The sequence below is a fragment of the Rhincodon typus genome, chromosome 1 (genome assembly GCF_021869965.1).
Source record: "Rhincodon typus isolate 14 chromosome 1, sRhiTyp1.1, whole genome shotgun sequence".
Lineage (NCBI taxonomy): Eukaryota > Metazoa > Chordata > Chondrichthyes > Orectolobiformes > Rhincodontidae > Rhincodon > Rhincodon typus.
Window position 1 is genome coordinate 136,585,052 of NC_063332.1, and position 20,905 is coordinate 136,605,956.

Below are 20,905 nucleotides of genomic sequence, written 5' to 3' on the forward strand. Positions count from 1 at the left end.
GACGGTCCTCATCACTATCCGCAATTCCACCAACCTTTATGTCATCAGCTAACTTAGTAATCAGACCAGTTACATTCTCCTCCAAATCATTTATGTATATGACAAACAGCAAAGGTCCCAACACTGATCCCTGAGAAATGCCACTCGTCACAGCCCTCCATTCAGAAACGCACCCTTCCACTGCTACCCTCTGTCTTCTATGACCGAGCCAGTTTTTTATCCATCTTGCAAGCTCACTTCTGACCCCGTGCAACTTTACCTTCTGTATCAGCCTGCCATGAGGGACCTTGTCAAAGGCTTTATTGAAGTCCATGTAGACAACATCCACTGCCCTACTCTCATTGATCATCTTCGTCACATCTTCAAAAAACTCAACCAAGTTAGTGAGACATGACCTCCCCTTCACAAAAACATGTTGCCTCTCGCTAATACGTCCATTGATTTCCAGGTGGGAGTAAATCTTGTCTTAACGAACCCTCTCCAATAATTTCCCTATCACTGACATAAGGCGTACCAGCCTGCAATTAGCAGGATTATCCTTGCCACCTTTCTTAAACAATGAAACAACATTGGTGATTCTCTAATCTTCTGGGACCTCCCCTGCAGCCAGTGAGGATACAAAGATTTCCCTCAAAGCCACGGCAATTTCCTTCCTTGCCCCTCTCAGTATTCTGGGGTACATTCCATCAGTCCCTGGGTACTTGTCTACCTTAGTGTTCTTCAAAACCCCCAATACCTCCTCCCTTTTGATCTCAACATGACCCAAACTATCTACACACCCTTCTCCAGACTCATCATCCACCAAGTCCTTCTCTATGCTGAATACTGATGCAAAGTACTCATTTAATACCTCGCCCATTTCCTCCAGCTCCATACGTAAATTCCTTCCTCTGTCCTTGAGTGGGCCAACCCTCTGCCTGGCTACCCTCTTGTTCTTTATATTTGCATTAAAAGCCTTGGGATTTTCCTTAATCCTGTCGGCCAATGACCTTTCATGACTCCTTTTAGCCCTCCTGTCTCTTTGCTTAAGTTTCTTTCGACCTTCCTTTGTATTCCACCCTTGGTTCGTGTGTTCGCAGCCTCCTAGCCTTGATAAATGCTTCCTTTTTCTTTTTGATTGGATCACTGGACCCAAAATGCTCTCCAAATGACACTTCAGTCATTTGCCCGACCTCGTTTCCTAAGAGAAGGTCTAGTGTTGTTGCACCCTCCCAAGTAGAGCCTTCTACATATTGATTTAGGAAACTTTCTTGGACATATTTGACAAATTCTGTCCCGTATGGGCCTTTTACACTCTGGGTAGCCCAGTCAATACAGGGGAAATTAAAATCTCCAACCAATTCTACTCTATTACTCCTACAGGTATCTGCAATCTCTCTATGTATCTGCGCCTCTAGTACCTACTGACTATTTGGGGGTCTATAATACAGTTCATGATGAAGTATTGAATCATAGAATCCCTACAGTGTGGAAACAGGCCCATTGGCCCAACAAGTTCACACTGCCCCTCAGAACATCCCACCCAGACCCATGCCTCATAACCCATCTAGCCTACACATTCCTGAACACTATGGACAATTTAGCATGGCCAATCCACCTAGTCTGCACATCTTTGGACTGTGGGAGGAAACTGGAGCACCCAGAGGAAACCCACACAGATACGGGCAGAAAGTGCAAACTCCACACAGACATCCCTGCTCTTGGTCACAGCCCTTTTGAAATGAATGCATTGCATTTGCCTTCCTAACTGTCAACTGCAACTGTATGTTAACCTTAAGAGAATCCTGAACCAGGATTACTAAGTCTCTTTGTGCTTCAGATTTCTGAAACCTTTCCCATTTAGAAAATATGCTATGTCCCTATTCTTCCTATCAAGGTGCATGACCTCACACTTTCTCATATTGTATTCCATCTGCTACTTCTTTGTCCACTCTCTTAGCGTGTCCCATTTTGTCTGCATCCTCCCCAAATCCTCAATACTACCTGTCCCCTAACATGTCCAAATTTGCAGATGGTGCAATATTATCAAAACATTCATCCAGATCATTAATGTACAACTTGAATAGTTGTGGTCCCCACACTGACCCCTGTGGAACTCCACTCATCACTGGTTGCCATTCTGAAAAAGACCCCTTTATCCCACTGTCTTCCTCCTGCTAGTCAGCCAATCCTCTATACATGCCAGTAATTTGCCTCGTATACCATGGGCTCTTATCTCATTCAGCAGCCCCTTGTTAAAGGCCTTCTGGAAATCCAAATGGATCATGCCTTCTCATTCCCCTTTGTCTAGCTTACTCATTACATCCTCACAGAATTCTAGAAGATTTGTCAAGCATGACTGCCCCTTGACAAAGCTGTACTGACTCAGCCCTTTTCTACCATGCATTTCCAAGTACTCCACAATGACATCCATAATAATGGACACAAATTTTAACAAAGACCTAAGTCGGGCTAACGTGTCTATAATTTCCTGTCTTCTGCCTCCCTCCCTTCTTAAACAGGTGTGTTACATTAGCCATTTTCCAGTCCTTTTGGATCCTCTCTAACTCCAATGATTCCTGAAAGATCACCACCAAAGCCTCCACATTCTCCTCCAGAACCCTAGGGTTTAGTACTTCCAATTTGGGTCGTTTATCCACAGTCAGATCTTTCAGCCTCCCCAGCACCTTTTCCTTAGTGACGGCTGTGACACATTTTCTGCCCCATGACATTCTTGAAGTTCTGGCATGCTACTGCTGTCTTCCATTATGAAGACTGATGTAAAGTACCTATTCAATTCCTCTGTCATTTCTTTGGTTCCCATCACTATTTCTCCAGCCTCATTTTCCAGCGGTACAATGTCCACTCTTACCTTTCTGCTATAGAATCATAAAGTCATACAGCAGGGAAACAGACCTTTCAGTCCAAACAGTTCATACTGAACATAATTGCAAATCCTACCTGCCTGTTCCTGGTCTATATCCCTCCAAACCTTTCCTATTTTCATGTACTCATCCAAATGTCTTTTAAATGCTACAATTGTACCCGCATCCACCACTTCCTCAGGAAGTTTATTCCACACGCAAACCACCCTCTGTGTAAAAAATTTGTCCCCATGTCTCTTTTTTAAATCTCTTTCCTCTCACCTTAAAAATGTGCCCCTTTGTCTCGAAATGCCCCACCTAGGGAAAAGACAATTGCCATTAACTCTATCTATAACCTCTTATTAATTTACAAACTTCTATCACGTTGCCTCTCGACCTCCCATGCTCTAATGAAGTCCCAGCCTATCCAGCCTTTTTTTTAATAACTCAAACCTTCCATACCCAACAACATCCTGGTAAATCTCTTTTGAACCCTCTCCAGCTTAATAATATCCTTCCTATAACTGGCCAACCAGAACTGGACAAAGTATTCCAGAAGAGGCCTCACCAATGTCTTGTACAACCTCAACATGACTGCCCAACTCCTATACTCAAAGGACTGAGCAATGAAGGCAAGCGTGCCAAACGCTTTTTTAAACCACCCTGTCTATATGTGATGCAAACTTCAAAGAATTATGTATGCACCCCAGGTCCCTCTGTTCTACAACACTACGCAAAGCCCTACCATTAATAGTATAAGCCTTACCCTTGTTTGCTGTACCAAAATGCAATACCTCACATTTATCCAGATTGAACTCCACCTATCATTTCTCAGCCCATTGACCCATTTGATCAAGGATCCATTTGTAGCCTTGGAAAACCTTCGTCACTGTCTATGTCACTGATTTTGGTGTCGTCCGCAAACTTGCTAGCCATGCCTTCTATATTTTCATCTAAATCATTTGTATAAAAGACAAATAAAAGAGGACTCAGAACCAATCCCTGTGGAACACCGCAGGTGATAGGCCTCCAGTCCAAAAAGCAATCCTCCACCCCCACTCTCTGTCTCCTGCCGTTAAGTCAATTATGCGTCCAATTGGCAAGTGCGCCCTGAATCCCATGTGACCTAGCTTCACTAATTGGTCTTCCATGTAGAACCTTGTCGAAGGCTTTACTAAAATTCAAGTAAACAACGTTTACTGCTCTGCCATTATCAATCTTTTTGGTAAGTTCCTCAAATGAAAAATCAATTAAGTTTGTGAGACATGATTTTCCTCGCACAAAACCATGCTGATTACCCTAAGCAATTTTTGCCTCTCTAAATGTCCATTCTTCCTATCTTTTATACTCACCTCCAACGGTTTACCCACAACCGAAGTCAGACTCAGAGGTCTATAGTTCCTTGGTCTCTCCATACAACCTTTCTTAAATAAAGGTACAACGGTAGCCATCCTCCAGTTATCAGGCACCTCACTTGTAGTTATAGATGATGCAAATATTTCTGTAAGGAGTGTCGCAATTTCTTCCCTTACTTCCCACAATGTTTTGGGATACATTACATCAGGTCCTGGAGATTTATCCACTGTGAAATTTTCCAAGACCTCCTGAACTTCCTCTTCTGTAATACGAACAGTTTTTAAAACATCAAAATTTATTTCAGCATTCTCTAGACTCCATTTCTTTCTCCACAGTAAAAACGTACACAAAATATTAATTTAGTGTCTCTCCTATCTCCTGGGGTTCAACACAAAATTGACCTCCTCAGTCTTTAAGGAGCCCTACCTGCTCTCTAATTATCCTCTTGCTCTTAATGTATTTGTAGAATCTCTTTGGATTATCTTTAAACTTATCTGCCAATGCTATCTCATATCACCTCTTTGCCTTTCTGATTTCGTTCTTAAGAATTTCCCTACACTCTTTATATTGATTAAGAGATTCAATTGAACCAAGTTGTTTATATCTAAAATAAGATTCTCTTTTGTTCTTGACTAGAACATCAATATCTTTAATTGTCCATCATTCTTTAATCTTACCAGCCTTACCTTGTCATCACATTCTTGAAAGCCTTCTGTCTATCATACGTCCTTTTACCTGCAAACAGTCTACTTCATTCAACTTGTGAAAGTTTTTGTCTCATACCATTAAAATTTGCCTTACTCCAATTAAAAACTTCCAACTTTTATGGAAGGCTTATCCTTTTCCGTAGCCATTTTGAAACTAACAAATTATAACTTGGGGCGGCATCATGGCTCTGTGGTTAGCACTGCTGCCTCACAGCGCCAGGGACCCAGGTTCAATTCCACCCTTGGGCAACTGTCTGTGTGGAGTTTGCACATTCTCCCCGTGTCTGCGTGGGTTTTCTCCGGGTGCTCTGGATTCCTCCCACAGTCCAAAGATGTGCAGGCTACGTGGATTGGCCATGAAAAATTGCTCATAGTGTTCAGGGATGTGCAGATTAGGTGGGTTATAGGTGGATGGGTCTGAGTGGGATGCTCTCAGAGTCAGTGTGGTCTTGTTGGGCTGAAGGCCCTGTTTCCACACTGTAGGGATTAAAAGAAAAGAAGTAATTGCTGGACTCAAAGGGTTCCTCCACTTTTACTTCAGTCACCTGACTTGCCTTTTTGCCAAAAGAAAGTCTAGTTTTGCTCCTTCCCTAGTAGGAGCATCCACATCTTTATAAAGGAAATTTTCTTAAACACATCTGACATATTCTTCACCATCCAAATCTTTAAACCCAGTCAATGTATCTTTTATATATCTAAACTCTTGCAATAATCTTTTAGAATACTAGCTAGCTTACCCTCTTATTTTATGCGCTGGAAAATGTTAAGTGGTTGTTTGTGATTAGTGCAGACATGATGGGCCGAAGGGCTTTTATCTGTGCTGTAGATCTCTATGACTATGATTCAGGTACAGTAAGATTAAGCAGGAAAAAGCGTATATGGTAAATTTCAGACTAAATGAAGAAAGTTTAGTGAGAGAAGAATAAGAAGGAAATTAAGAACAGCAGAGACAATGAGAAAACACTGACAGATAACATAAAATGGAATCCAAATTTTCTGTAGACATATTAGTACAAAAAGAATATTAAAAAAACAATGAGAGTGATTGAGGATCAACAAGGGACTTCATGCATGAAGGCAGGAGTCACGGCTAAGGTAAATGAATAATTCTGAATGAATAGCATCTTCTTACTTAGTAACGACAGTTGCAAATCACTTTGCACCTGTCTTTACCAAGGTAGAAAATGCAACCATGGTCTTAGTGCAAAAAAAAAGTAGTTGAAATGCCATAAGCACTACAAATTCATTTTTGAAGAACTAACAAAGATGATTAATGAGGGCACAGCAGTGGACATGATCTATATGAACTTTAGTAAGGCGTTCAACAATGTTCCTCATGGTAGACTGATTTGCAAGGTTAGATTACATGGAATACAGGGAGAACTTGCCATTTGGATACAGAACTGGCTCAAAAGGTAGAAGACAGATGGATTGTTACTTTTCAGACTGGAGGCCTGTGACCAGAGGTGTGCCACAAAGACTGGCGCAGAGTCCACTGCTTTTCGTCATTTTTAAAAAGTAATTTGGACGTATGGTTAGTAAGTTTGCAGATGACACCAAAATTGGAAGTGTAGTGGACAGTGAAGGTGGTTACCTCAGAGCACAATGGAATCTTGATCAGATGGGCCAATGGACGGAGGAGTGGCAGATGAAGTTTAATTTAGATAAATGAGAGGTGCCACATTTGGGAACGGCAAATCAGGGCAGGACTTATATATTTAATAGTAAGGTCCTGGGGAGTGTTGCTGGGCAAAGAGACCTTGGAGAGCAGGTTCATAGTTCCTTGAAAGTGGAGTCACAGGTAGGTAAGATAGTGAAGAAGCCATTTGGTATGTTTGCCTTTATAGGTCAGTGAATTGAGTATAGGAGTTGGGAGGTCATGTTACGGCTGTACAGAACATCGGTTAGGTCAATTTTGGAATACTGCATTTAGTTCTGGTCTCCCTGCTATAGGATGGACGTTGGGAAACTTGAAAGAGTTCAGAAAATACTTACAAGGATGTTGCCAGGTTTGGTGGGTTTGAGCTATATGGAGAGGCTGAACAGGTTGCAGCTATTTTCCCTGGAGCGTCAGAGGCTGAGGGGTGACCTTTTTGAGATTTATAAAATCATGAAGGGCATGGATAGGATGAATAGACAAGGTCTTTTCCCTCGTGGTGAGGGATTCCAAAACTAGACAGCATAGGTTTAAGATGAGAGGGGAAAGATTTAAAGGGACCTAAGGGATAACATTTTCACACAGAGGGTGATGTGTGTATGGCATGAGCTGCCAGAGGAAGTGGTGGAAACTGGTACAATTACAACATTTAAAAGGCATCTGGATGGATATATGAATAAGAAAGGTTTAGAGAGATATGGGCCAAATGCTGACAAATAGGACTTGATATGTTTAGGACATCTGGCCAGCATGGACGAGTTGGACCAAAGTGTTTGTTTCCATGCTGTACAGCTCTATGACTCTAACAGTTATTAGGAAAGTTGGTTATAATTCAAATTGATAAATCACCAGAACTGGATGGGAAGCATCTGAGGGACATATGGGGAGAATCTGCAGGAGCCCGGGCCATAACCTTCTAAACCTCATTTGGGCAATGCCAGAGGAGTGATCAACTGCAATTGTTCCAATCTTGTTCAAAACAGTGGTTTAAGTTTGGCAACTTCGTCAGTTTAAACTTAGTGACAAAGCCTTTAGAAATTATTTTTAATTTTGCCCTCAATTACACAGAGAAATGCAATTTAATTAAGAAAAGCCAGCATGGATTTGTAAAAGCAAACTGTGTTTAATAAACTTCAAATGAGGAAATAGAGGAGGCTAATGGTGATAATGAAGTCAATGTGTTGAATATGAATTCCACATCACATCTACAGCCTTCCCTCCTGTTACCAATTCATTGAGGCCCTAAGCGAACAATTAATGCCTAAACCCCCTTTCCCTCTATCCCCTCCATCCTACAAAATATCCTCCTGCCATCAAATAACCTGTGGCTGTGGTCACGAATTTCAGGTGGGTATCATTTTGACACCAGCCTCCATCTTCCTGGGGTGATGCAGTGCCAAACAATCTCTGATGACTCTCTCTATAGATAGGACTTGTGTCACTTTGAGCCTGCCCCCAGGAAAGTGCCTACTGGGGTCTTGTCAAGTCAGCCATTTTTCACATTTATTATTCATGTTAAGTGCATCTGCCTGGCTGATTCTATGAATTCAGTTGAGTATAACAGGCATTCAATAGCCGGTGGTGAACTGTTGGAAATTAGAGTTTATGTGGAGTGTCTTCCATGCCAAGTAAGACTGATTGGATTTGATTTGATTTATTATTATCACATGCATCTAGGTACAGTTAAAAGTTTTGTTTTGCGTGCAGTACAGGCAGATTATGCCATACAAAGGTGCATTAGGGCAATAGAACTGAGCGAAGAATACAATGTTACAGCTGCAAAGAAGGTGCAAGAGAACAAGATAAACATTAAGTTTAAAATTTGAGGTCCATGCAGAAGTCTAATAACAGTGGGGAAGAAACTGTTCTTGAATCTATTCGTGCGTATGTACAAATTTTTATACCTTCTGTCCAACAGAAGAAGGTGGAAGAGAGTAACTGGGTTCCGAGGGTACATTACCATCCTCACCAATAGTATGGAATTAAGTAACATTTTTTGAAGAATGAAGCCATTTTACAGAGGAAAATCAGGCATCAAAGCAATAGAAGTTTGGAAAGGTGTCAGAGTGTGAGGTCAGAAGCGTATATTTTGAGGATGTGATCATGGAAAAAGAGATATATAAAGAGGTTTACACAGAGTTCTATGGCTACAGGGTCAAGCTATTTTTCATTTCTAACAAAGGTTGAATAAAAGGGGCAGATAATGCACAGGAAGAACCTCATCTTCTGCATCAGTTCTGGTGGCATCACAGACTAACATGCATGTACGACAACATTTCTTTTATAATAAATGTGGTTAACAATGTGATAAAGACCAGGTAATCTGCTTTTGTGAAGTTGGCTGAAGGATAGGTATTGGTTAGACACCAGGGTAACTCCTATGCCCGTTTTCAAGATAGTGCCATGGATTATTTGAAGATACCTGAAAAGTTGGGGGGGGGGGGGTTCTTAAATATTTGACACTGCTACATAAAAAACTAGATTAATGGGGCTGACAGAGGCTGCAGAGTTATGATAATGCTAAGCAACTGAGGAAACAAGGAAATGTATTTAGAATTTAAAGAGTGGGTTGGCAAGACTGAACCCGAGTATTTTTGAAAAAGGGCAAGCTTTTCGTCTTGCATTCAATAGGATATTCACAAAGAGACCAATATAAAGGAGAACAACATTTTATTCTCTATCAGAAGACAGCACTGATTTATTGGGAAGTGGATGCTGATTAATACAGGCGTCACCAAGTCAAATGTATAAGTCGATAATGAATGACAGTTAACTGCCGAACTTCATTTAAATTTAAACCAGGCAGGTTGTTTCTGACTGACCAAGGCATTTCCCTGAGGAAATAAACCAAAAATAACAGCTGTCACTTACTTGTTAAATAAAAGCAAGCACTTATGTATACATGTTCTTTATGTCTGCAAAGAACACTGTTCTATGTATTAATAATTACAGCTTCCAGTAGATACAGGTGCACCATAATGTGAGCTCGATTGACAACATTAAATTTGTTGTTAGCATGCACTAAAAGTTATTTTGCAAATTTTATCCAACATCAGAATTACATATTATGTTAGACACTACATTTTGGAGTTTGATTGAACAGATTGATTGAGTATAGTCACTACCTTAACTACTATCTTGCATCCTGTGGGTCCTGAAAAGTGCCTAGTCTACCTCAGATCATCCCTGAAGAGTCAGATATCTTAAAAAGCTGAACAACTACTAAAGCTAGCTGCTTCACGTTGCTACTATGAAGAAGTAACATGACTGGTGTTTGCCAATAACTGAATGCAGCCTTTAAGCAAAAAAGGCATTACCACACAAACACAATATATGAATTTCAACTCCAGTATGACATATGCTATGCAGGCCGTAAGGCCCAAAGACTAGCAGTTATATCAATTGATACATTCCTTCAGCCATCACAAAAGGAATGTTTTAACTTAACAAAATAGTTGACAAATAATGAGAGATAGTAGGAACTGCAGATGCTGGAGAATCCGAGACAACAAGGTGCAGGGCTGGATGAACACAGCAGGCCAAGCAGCATCATAGGAGCAGATAGGCTGACGTTTCGGGCCTAGACCCTTCATCAGAAAAAAGTTGACAAATAATCTCTGGTTCAATCCTCAGTGCAGTGTCTTGACCAAGCAAGGACAACCTGACCTTTTAAATTTAAACAAAGCCTTGGTAGTTATCTGTCAGTCATCATCTAACCATTCTCCACAATGACACCTTTATTAAGTATTGTCCACTTGCCAGTTAATCAGCACTTTCATACAGCATAAACTGGTACTCCCGCTTACTTCTTCTTGTGCAATTTAGCATGGCAAATCCACCTAACCTGCATATCTTTGGACTGTGGGAAGAAACTGGAGTACCTGGAGAATGTGCAAACTCCACAGAGACAGTCGTCCAAGGGTGGAATTGAACCTGGGTCCCTGGTGCTGTGAGGCAGCAGTGCTAACCACTGAGACACCATGCCACCCTGCCACCCTTTTGCTTTGACAAAATGTGCTGCTCCTCAACAATACTCAAAATTTAGAATCTAATTGTTTAGGATGGGAAACCAGAGAAATTTATAAAAGGGTTACAAGTGAGTGAAACTTAGGTGGGATTGTATATGTGTTGTACAGTCTTGAAACAGCCAGATAGGCCAGTAAGGAATGTGTTGAAGAAGTTATTGAAGCATGAATAACAGTTTTAAAAATTTAATGTGGTAAAGTTAAAGTTAGACAATGCTACATAAATAGTGAAATTATGAACAGCATTGTTATGTATTGGTTTAGCTTCTTCGTGTTGTTTCTCTTCACTCTGTCTACATTTAACAATTGCTGGATGGGCCAGTTTTGCTACATTGCAATTAAATCTAAAGTACTTACTAATCAAATGATTCTACTACAGCTAAAACTCTTGTCTGTTAAACTTATGTTTTTGGTAGGCAGCTCTTTGTGACTACATTGCCTTTGTCAAAGGATGAATAACATCTACATATGATAAAAGGAAGGTGTCTGGTACATTAAAATGTAAGTGAAACATTTGCTGCAGCTCAATGAGAACTTGGAAAGATAGAAAGCTTAACTGATCCATAAACTGTCATCAAATAAAGAAAAAACCGACTTGCATTTACACAGCATTTTTCCTGAACTCAGCATGGTCAAAGCACCTCACATATGGTGGAATCAGTACTGAAACATAAAACATTCTGCAGCCAATTGTCACAAATAAAGTCCTGCAAACATCTGTGAGATAATAATCAAAAATTCCATTCCAAAGATTTTGACTGATGGATAAATACTGGCTAGGATGCCAAAGAGAACGTACCTGCTCTTCAATGACAAGGTTCTTTTTTGAAGCAGAAGGTACTCAATATCATGGTGACAGCTGTGGTTATGGCCATCCTATGCCACTGAGAACATTTTCAAGATAGTCATATGTCTTTGCCTAATTCATCTTCAAAAATCCAACTGATCTCAAACATTTGACATAACTTTACTGTTTAAGAAAGGAGTAAGCTACTCAACAATGATCTACAGACCAATTAGTTTGTCACGTTGTAAGGAAAATACTAGAATACGATTACTAGAAATTTTGAAAATAATTGTCTGCTTCGACAGAATAAGCATCAATTTATGAAGGGGAAATCATGTTTGACAAATCCAAAAGCATTTTTTTAAGAATAGTACAAGCATCTGGGTGTCGCTGGGTCAGCATGGGCAAGATGGACTGAAGACCCCCTACTGCGCTGTAACCATAGCACCACAGAAATGATAAAGCACAGAAGGGGGCCATTCAAACCATTGTGTCCATGCCAAACAAAAGACACCCACATGCCCTTTCTTCCTGCACATGGCCTATAGCCCTGCAGCTTATGGCATTTAAGAAAGAGATCCAGGTACTTTAAAAAAAAAAGAGTATAGGGTCTCTGCCTCCACCTCCATCCTCTGCGTAAAAAGGTTTTTCCTCACATTCCCTCTAATCCTTCTGCCACTTAGCTTGAATCTATGATCCCTGGTTTTTGAACTCTCTGCCAAGGGAAACAAGTTCCTCCTATCTACTCAATCTCTACCCCTCACAACTTTGTATATCTGAATCATGTTACCCTCAGCCTTTTCTGTTCCAAGGAAATCAACTCCAATCTGTCCAGTCTCTCCCTGTAGCCACAATTCTCTAGCTCTGACAAAAAAGTAAATCTCCTCTGCACTCCTTCTAGAGCAGTTATGTCCTTTCCGTAATGTGGTGACTAGAACTGCACACAATACGCCAGCTGTGGCATCACTAGTGTCTTATAGAATTTCATCATAAAATCCCTACTTTTGTATTCTACGCCTTTGTTAAAGAAGGAAATTATTCCATTTGCCTTCTTTACAACCTTATCTACCTCTATTCTACGTTTAGGAACTGTACACTTGCACACCAAGATCTCTAACTTCATCTACCCCTCTCGGTATATTCCCATTTATTGTGCATTCTCTTTTACTGTTTAACATGTGGTCCGTATCCCTCTAAACCCTTCCCATCCATGTACCGATCCAAATGTTTTTTAAAATGCTGCTATCGTATCTGCCTCAACCACTTTCTCTGGCAGCCCATTCCATATACGCACCAGTCTCTGTGTGAAGAAGTTGCCCCTCAGGTCCTTCTTAAATCTTTCCCCTCTCACCTTATTTCCTGATCAGAAACTGACCCATCTTCGGTTCCCATTCCCCCTGCCATACTAGTTTAGAATGACACCGACGGAATGAAAAAAAGCACCTACCATAGCTCTGCTCGGGTGCAACCTGTCAGGCTTGTACTAGTCTTACTTTACCCAGAAACGGTCCCAATTGTTCAGGAATCTAAACCCTTCCCTGGTATACCAATTCTCCAGCAGCACAGCTAATCTATCTTTTTATACCTGCTCTCGCTCACATGTAGCACTGGGTGTAAACCTGAAATTACTACATTTGCGGCTCTGCATTTTAATGTATCTCTTAACTTCCTACATTCATCTCTCTGATCCTCATCCTTTCGTTTATCTATGTCATTGGTACCTATATGTACCACAGTCACTGGCTGTTCACCCTGATGAAGAGTCTAGGCCCAAAACATTTGACTCTCCTATTCCTCTAATGCTGCCTGACCTGCTGTGTTCCTCCAACTCCACACTGTATCCACTCCCTTTAAAGGGAATTTAATACAACTAGGGACCATCCTTCATTTCATATACTACTCTTATAATCAAAAGTCCCTACCTTTATTTAAGCTGATTTATTATGCTTTAAAAACTCTAAGACTTAAAAACTCCATGACCAGCAAGTATGCTGCAACTCAACATTCTGGGGCATAGGATCTATAGGCGAAGCAGAGGAGGGTGTAAAAGGGTGGTAGAGTAGCACTATTAATTAAGGAGTCAATCACTGCAAAAAGGAGAGATTATACCTTAGGAGGTTCTTCAAACAAGGTTTGGTGGATAGAACTTAGGAATGTTAAGAGGGCGTGTATCATAGGCCCTGAAAGAGTCAATGGGGAATAGAGGAACAAATATGTAGACAGTGCATAGAGGTGTGCAAGAGTAATAATCAGGTAATTATATTAAGAAATTCCAACTTTCTCAACATAAATTGGAACAGTCATAGTGTTAACAGTTTAGAGGGAGCTGATTTCTTGAAATGTATCCAGGGGAGTTGTTTGTATTAACATGTATAAGGCCAAATAAGGGACCATGCAGTACTGGGTCTGGTTCTTGGGAACGAAGCCAGACAAGAAGATTTACAAGGATGTTGCCAGAACTTGTTGGCCTGAGTTATAAGGAGAGGTTGGCCAGGGTAGGATTTTATTCAGTGGAACGTAAGAGAACAAGGGGGGTGACCTTATTGAGGTATAGAAAATCATGAGGGACATAGATAGGATGAATGCATATAGTCTTTTTCCCAGGGATGGGGAATTGAAAACTAGAGGGCATAGGTTTAAGGAGGACCTGAGGGGCAACTCCTTCACGCAGAGAGTGGTGTGTATATGGAATGTGCAGCCAGAGAAAGTGGTTGAGCTAAGTACAATAGTAACGTTTAAAAAAATATTTGGACAGTGGGCAGCACGGTGGCTCAGTGGTTAGCACGGCTGCCTCACAGCACCAGGGACCCGGATTCGATTCCACCCTCGGGTGACTGTCTATGGGGAGTTTGCACATTCTCCTCGTGTCTGCGTGGGTTTCCTCTGGGTGCTCCGGTTTCCTCCCACAGTCCAAAGATGTGCAGGTTAGGTAAATTGGCCATGCTAAATTGTCCATGGTGTTCAGGGATGTGTGGATTAGGTGGGTTACAGGGGGATGGGTCTGGGTAGGATGCTCTGAGAGTCAGTGTGGACTTGTTGGGCCAAAGGGCTGTTTCCACACTGTAGGGATTCTATGATTGTACATGGATTAGAAGGGTTTAGAGGGATATGGACCATATGCAGGCAATTGGGAATAGCTGAGTGGGTACCATGGTCTGCATGGATCAGGTTGGGCTGAAAGCAACCACAACATGGTATTTGCCTTGGGCAAGGAGAAAAATGGCCTGCAAAAGATGGATTTGGATTGGGGGAAGGCAGTTTGAAGTTGACTGGAAACAGCTTCTTGTGGGTAAGTCTACAGTGAGGAGTTGGGGACACCACAGGCCCAAAATGTACCCTTTGGGGGAAATATCAGAGCAATAAGTTCAGGGAACCCTGGATGAGGAAGAAGAAAAAGGCTTTTAGAATGTCCAAAGGGAGCAATTCAGCTGTGGCCCAAGAGGAATATAGGAAGTGCAAGGGGGAACTCTAGAAAGCAATTAGAAGAGAAAATAGACTTTCAAACAGGATAAGGGAAGAGGTTAACCAGGGAAAGAGTGGGTTCCTTTAGGGACCAAGGAGGCAGAGTGTTTGAAGCAGCAGGATATTGGAAGGATGTTAAATAAATACTTCTCTTCAGTCTTCCCTCTGGAAAAGGTAAACATAGATGCAGAATTCAGGAAAAGGGATTGTGAGGTACTTGCACAGTTAGACATAGGAAATGGAGAAGTATTACAGGCTCTGTTTGGCTGAAAAGCTCCTCGATGGGATGAATTGCATCTTACGCTGCTGTGTGAGGCAAGACAGCAAATTGCAGGGCCTCTGGCACAAATTCCTCTCTAGCCATGGGAGAAGTGCCAAAGAACTGGAGGATGGCCAATGTGGTTCCACTTTTCAAGAAAGTAGCAGAGATAAACTAGGAAATTACAGACCAGTGAGTCTCACGTCAGTGGTAGGGAAACTATCAGAGAAAATTCTGAAGGAGAGAATTAATTTCGACTTGAAATTAGGAATAGTCAGCATGGCTTTGTCAGAGGGAGGTTGTATCTAACAAATTTGTTAGAATTGTTCACAAATATGATTAAGTGTGTCGATGAGGGAAGTTCAATTGCTGTAGATTGTCAAAAGCTTTGCTAAAATCCATACAAAGTCCTATAAGAGAGACTGATTGAGAAGATTAAAGCACATGGAATTCAGGGAAACATGTTGAAATGGATCAGAAATTTGCTTAATAATAGGACACAAAGGACAGTGGCAGAAGGCTGTTTAAATGGCTGAGACCAGTGTCCAGCCGTGTACTGCAAGGATCAGTACTGGGACCCTTATTGTTTGTAATCTACATCATTTATGTATATAAAAGTGTGGGGGAACTGTAAACAAGTTTGCAGACAACATCAAGAGTGGTTGGGTGGTTAACAGCAAAGAAGATGGTTGTCGGATACTGGAATATATAAATGGGTTGGTCAGATGGGCAGAGCAGTGCCAGATAGTATTTAACCCTAATAAGTGCGAGGTGATGCACTTTGGAAGAAGAAACTAGATGAAGGAGTATTTAATGATTGGCAAGACACTGGGTAGCTTGGAGGAACAGAAGGATTTTAGGGTAATTATTCACAGATTGCTGAAGTCGGCAGAGCACGTGAATAGGATAGTTAAGAAGGCATAAGGGATACTTGTTTTCATTAGTCATGGCATTGAGTACAAGAACAAGAAGGTAATGTTGGAGTTGTACGAAACGTTGGTTAGGCCACAGCTGGAGTACTGTGTGCAGTTCTGGTCAACTCATTACAGGAAGGATATGATAGCACCAGACGGCATACAGAGGAGGTTCACCAGGATGTTGCCTGGGATGGAGCAATTGAGCTAGAAGGTGAGACTGGATAGGCATTGATAGTCTTCTTTGGAGTAGAGAAGGCTGAGGGATGAAATGATCGAGGTGTATAAGGTTATGAGGGGTATGAGCAGGGTGAGTAGGGAACAGCTCCTCCCCTGGGTAGAGAGGTCAATCATGAGGGGACATAGTTTTAGGATAAGGGGCAGGTGATTCAGAGGAAATCTGAGAAAAAATGTTTCACTCAGGAGGGTGGTGGGAATCTGCAATGCACTGTTGAGGAAGGTTGTGGAAGCCAGAAACCTGACAATATTTTTAAAAATTGGATTAGCACTTGAAATTTCATAACATTCAAGGATATGGGACAAGTGCAGAAAATTGGGATTAGTGCACCATTAAAGTAGTTATCATTGGTGCAGACTCAATGGGCCAAAGAGCCTTTCCTGTGCTGTATGAACATAAACGAGTCGTTCTCAGGATGGCAAGCTGTGAGCATTGCGGTACAGAAGAGATCAATGCTTGGATTGCAACTGCTTATAACCATTACCAATAATTTGGATCTTGTAATGTTCAAAGTTTATAGATAATACAAAACTTGGTTGAAATGGGAGTTGTGTGCAGACTGCAAGAGGCCTCAGGGGAATTTAGATAGGTGGAAAAGAATGAACAAGAGCATGGACATTGAGATGGAATATAGTTTGTATAAGCATAACGTTATCCAATTTGGTAGAAGAAACAAAAGTATAGATTCATTCTTAAATTGAGAGAGACTGGAATGTGTTCATGTTCAAAAGGCACCTTGGTGCATTTGCCCATATAAGTATTTCTGCTATAACATGATAGTTACATTTTTGTGCAACCTTGCGCAACAGCAAATTGCACTATAGAAAATCGTGTTATAGGGAAATCACTATAGCACGGTGGCTCAGTGGTTAGCACTGCAGCCTCACAGCGCCAGGGACCCGGGTTCAATTCCACCCTTGGGCCACTGTCTGTGTGGGTTTCCTCCGGGTACTCTGGTTTCCTCCCACAGTCCAAAGATGTGCAGGCTAGGTGGATTGGCCATGCTAAATTGCCCGTAGTGTTCAGGGATGTGTAGGTGGGTTATAGGGGGATGGGTATGGGTGGGATGTTCTGAGGGTTGGTGTGGACTTGTTGGGCCAAAGGGCCTGTTTCCACAGTGTCGGGATTCTATATCTTCTATGAAAATTGCTACACTGTACAGTAGAAAGTTTGCGTTATCCAAATAGCATCCACTATTCAATTGCATTACCGCCAATTCGTGTTAATGAAATATGCGTTATAGCAGAAATACCTGTAGATCATGGAAATATAGCATGCAAGTTCATCAAGCGATGTGTAAGATAAATAGTATGTTAGTCTTTATTGCCGGAGGATTTGAACTCGGCAAAGAAGTCTTGCTTCAATTGTATGGAACATTAATGAGACTGCACCTGGAGTATTGTGTATAGATCTGGTACTATTGCATAAGGATGATATAGTTTTCATAGATGGGGAGTTCACTTGACTGATTCTTGAAATGGTGGAACAATGAGGAGAGATTGAAGAGACTGGGCTTATAGTCTATGGCGTTTAGAAGAATGGGTGACAAACTTACAAATTCTTAAAGGAACATATAGAATTTATTCAGAAAGAAGGTTTCCCCTGGTGAGTACATCTAGAATTTGGAAACACAAGATCAGAAGAAAAGACAAGCCATTTAGGATGCAAATAAGGAAGAACTTTTTCATTCAGCGTGGTGAATCTTTAGCATCCACTACTGCAGAGGGTGGAAGAAATTTGGTCGTTAATTAAGTTCAAGAAAGAGATTGAGAAATTTCTGGTTACTACTGACATCAAGGGAATTGGGGAGGGTGGGAATATGGCAATGGGCTAGTGATAAGCCATGACCTAGAACAGTGGAGCAGGCTTGAGTAGCTGAATGGCCGATTGCTGCTCCTATATTCCTATTAAGTATCAAGTATTGGACTTTTGCTTTCCTCCTTCCCTCATCCCACACTTTCCATCCTGCATTTCTGCTTTTGGGACCTGAGGTTTTCCACCTGATTAACAGTAGAGCCTTATCATGAATGTTAACAGCAACACCATTTTCTCTGAGGAAGAAGCAGCATCACTTGATCTGACAATCACAGCCATCAGCTTAGCAACTGATCCAGAATTAGGACCAGTATCCGGTCAGTCACCAAGAGTGGGCTACAGCCAGCTATAAGAAAACAATAGTTCTGTACTGGCTCTCCAGTTACAGAAAAGTTTAGTGCAGAAGATTCAAATATGGACTTTGAACAAACAACAAAGAAAATTATAGCACAGGAACAGGCCCTTTGGCCCTCCAAGCCTGCACCGATCCAGATCCTCTAACTAAAGTTAAGACTTTGATGGGACAATATACAGGAGAATAAAATGCTTGATGGATTGGCAGGTCACAGAGCCTCTTGGCACTGTCAACCGTGAAATTTTTATTCATTCATGGGATGAGGGTGTCGCAGGCGAGGCAGCATTTATTGCCCAACCCTAATAGTTAAGAGTCAACCACATTGCTGTGGGTCTGCAGTCACATGTAGGCCAGACCAGGTTAGGATGGCAGTTTCCTTCCCTAAAGGACATTAGTGAACCAGATGCGTTTTTCCGACAATCAACAATAGATTCACAGTCATCATTAGACCCTTAATTCCAGATATTTATTAAATTCAAATTCCACCATCTGCCATGGCAGGATTTGAACCTGGGTCCCCAGAATGTTACCTGGGTCTCTGGATTAACAGTCCTAATACCACTAGGCCATTGCCTCCCCCTGTCATAATCAATAAAGATCATTTCATATTACCGTTAAGTGTTGACTCACAGTCCTTTGCGGGATATATGGGCTAAACACACTGTGGCAAGTGCAACAAATTGGCACCCAAACGGCACTCAATAAGAAGTGACTTTGTCACTCTGAGATCTAACCCCACGGAACCCGATACTCCCTGAAATTTTGCCTGAGCCTGAAATAAGAGGACTAAGTGACGGCCTGGAATTCAAGAAAGGTCTATATTAGACAGTTCTTTGAAGACTAAAGCCAACAGGTGTTTTGTGCTTGTGTGTGTGTATGTGATCTTTAGTGGGATAGGTAGGGTAAAACACCAAAAGTCGGTAGAGACCTGGTGGGATTAAGACCGGAACATAGCGAAAGCCGTATTATCAATCCGATCCACCTCCTATATCCCTTGGTTTAAATCAGAATTGGCAGAAAAGGCACCAGAGTAGAAGATTGTTCAGTATGGGAAATGAAGCTATGGCAATAGACGAGTAAGAAAAAGTGGCCCATCTGGGCAGAATTTTGCTGTAATGATGAAACGGGACCAGGATCCCTATGATAAAAACACTGGGAGGATCTGAGGAAAATTCAAGGGAAGCGGGCTTCCAAACTTGAAAAACCCACAGCAATAATATGCTAGACAACAAGGTGCAGGGCTGGATGAACACAGCAGGCCAAGCAGCATCACAGGAGCAGAGAGGCTGGCGTTTCGGGCCTAGACCCTTCATCCTTTTCTCCTGATTTGTGCCTTATAGATGGTGGACTGGCTTTGGGGAGACAGGAAGTGAGTTACTCACTGCAGGATTCCTCACCTCTGAATTATTCTTGTAGGCGCTGTATTTATATGGCTATTCTGGTGCAATGTTTGGTCAATGGTAACCCAAGGATGTTGATAGTTGAGAATTCTGCAATAGCAATGACATCAAATCAGTTGGGGTGATTATTAAATCCTCTTTTCTTGGAAATGGTCATTGCCTGACATTCGCGTGGTGCAAATTTTCCTTGCCACTCATTGATCCAAGCCTCTATATTGTCCAGACTTTGTTGCATTTGAACATGGATTGCTTCAGTATCTGAGGAGCCATGAATGGTGCTGAACATTGTGTAAACATCAGTGAACATCCCACTTCTGATCTTATAGTGGAGGGAAGGTCATTGATGAAGCAGCTGAAGATGGTTGGGCCAAGGACACCACCCTGAGGAACCCTAGTGGTGCTGTCTGGGACAATTGTTAGGAACTGAGCGGGAATTGAAAAATGTTTGTGAATAATTAGGGAACGCAAAGAAAGAAATAGCAGAGTTACAATGGAAAAGCGCAGAGCAGGACCAAAAAAATCAGGCCAACCTATTACATATGGGGCAATTCCAAACCCAATGTAAGAAGGCGTACCAAGACGTCCAGCATGCAGTATCAGCTAAAAGGGCTGCTGAGAGCGAAGTAAGCCAGTTAAAAGGTAAATATACAGATCTACAAGCAGCAGTAAGGGAAATGCACCAATCTGATAAAGGAAAAGAAACAGGCAGCCGCAGACCATAGTAAGTGCCTATAGGAAATTGAGAAATTAAAATCCCAACCCTCAATTGCCATGGGATAGTATGCGATTATGGGGATGTTGTAAGGGAAGAAGAATAGGAGGTAGACTGGGATGAGCTCAGGGAAGACACGCAGCAGTACACCACGTGCGCAGAGGACTGGGATTTGCCATCACCGGTCCCAGAGGAATCAACCCCTTCAGCACCCCCGCAGACATTCTATGCTGTAATGAGCCCGATTACCACAAAGATAGGTCAAGGATGCTGCTGACATCCAGCAGTAACATACAGTAGCACAATTAGCAGAAATCACCAACAAGCTTCCAGATTTTGAGCCATTGGTATACCCATATATATTCTTCAATAGGA

The 20,905-nt window shown here is 41.7% G+C and overlaps 1 protein-coding gene across 1 annotated transcript in view; it reads right to left on the reverse strand.

Annotated features, from left to right (window-relative positions):
• fstl5 (follistatin-like 5) overlaps window positions 1-20,905 on the reverse strand; it is a 495,975-nt gene that overhangs the window by 288,551 nt on the left and 186,519 nt on the right. The gene's annotated exons all lie outside the window — the stretch shown is intronic.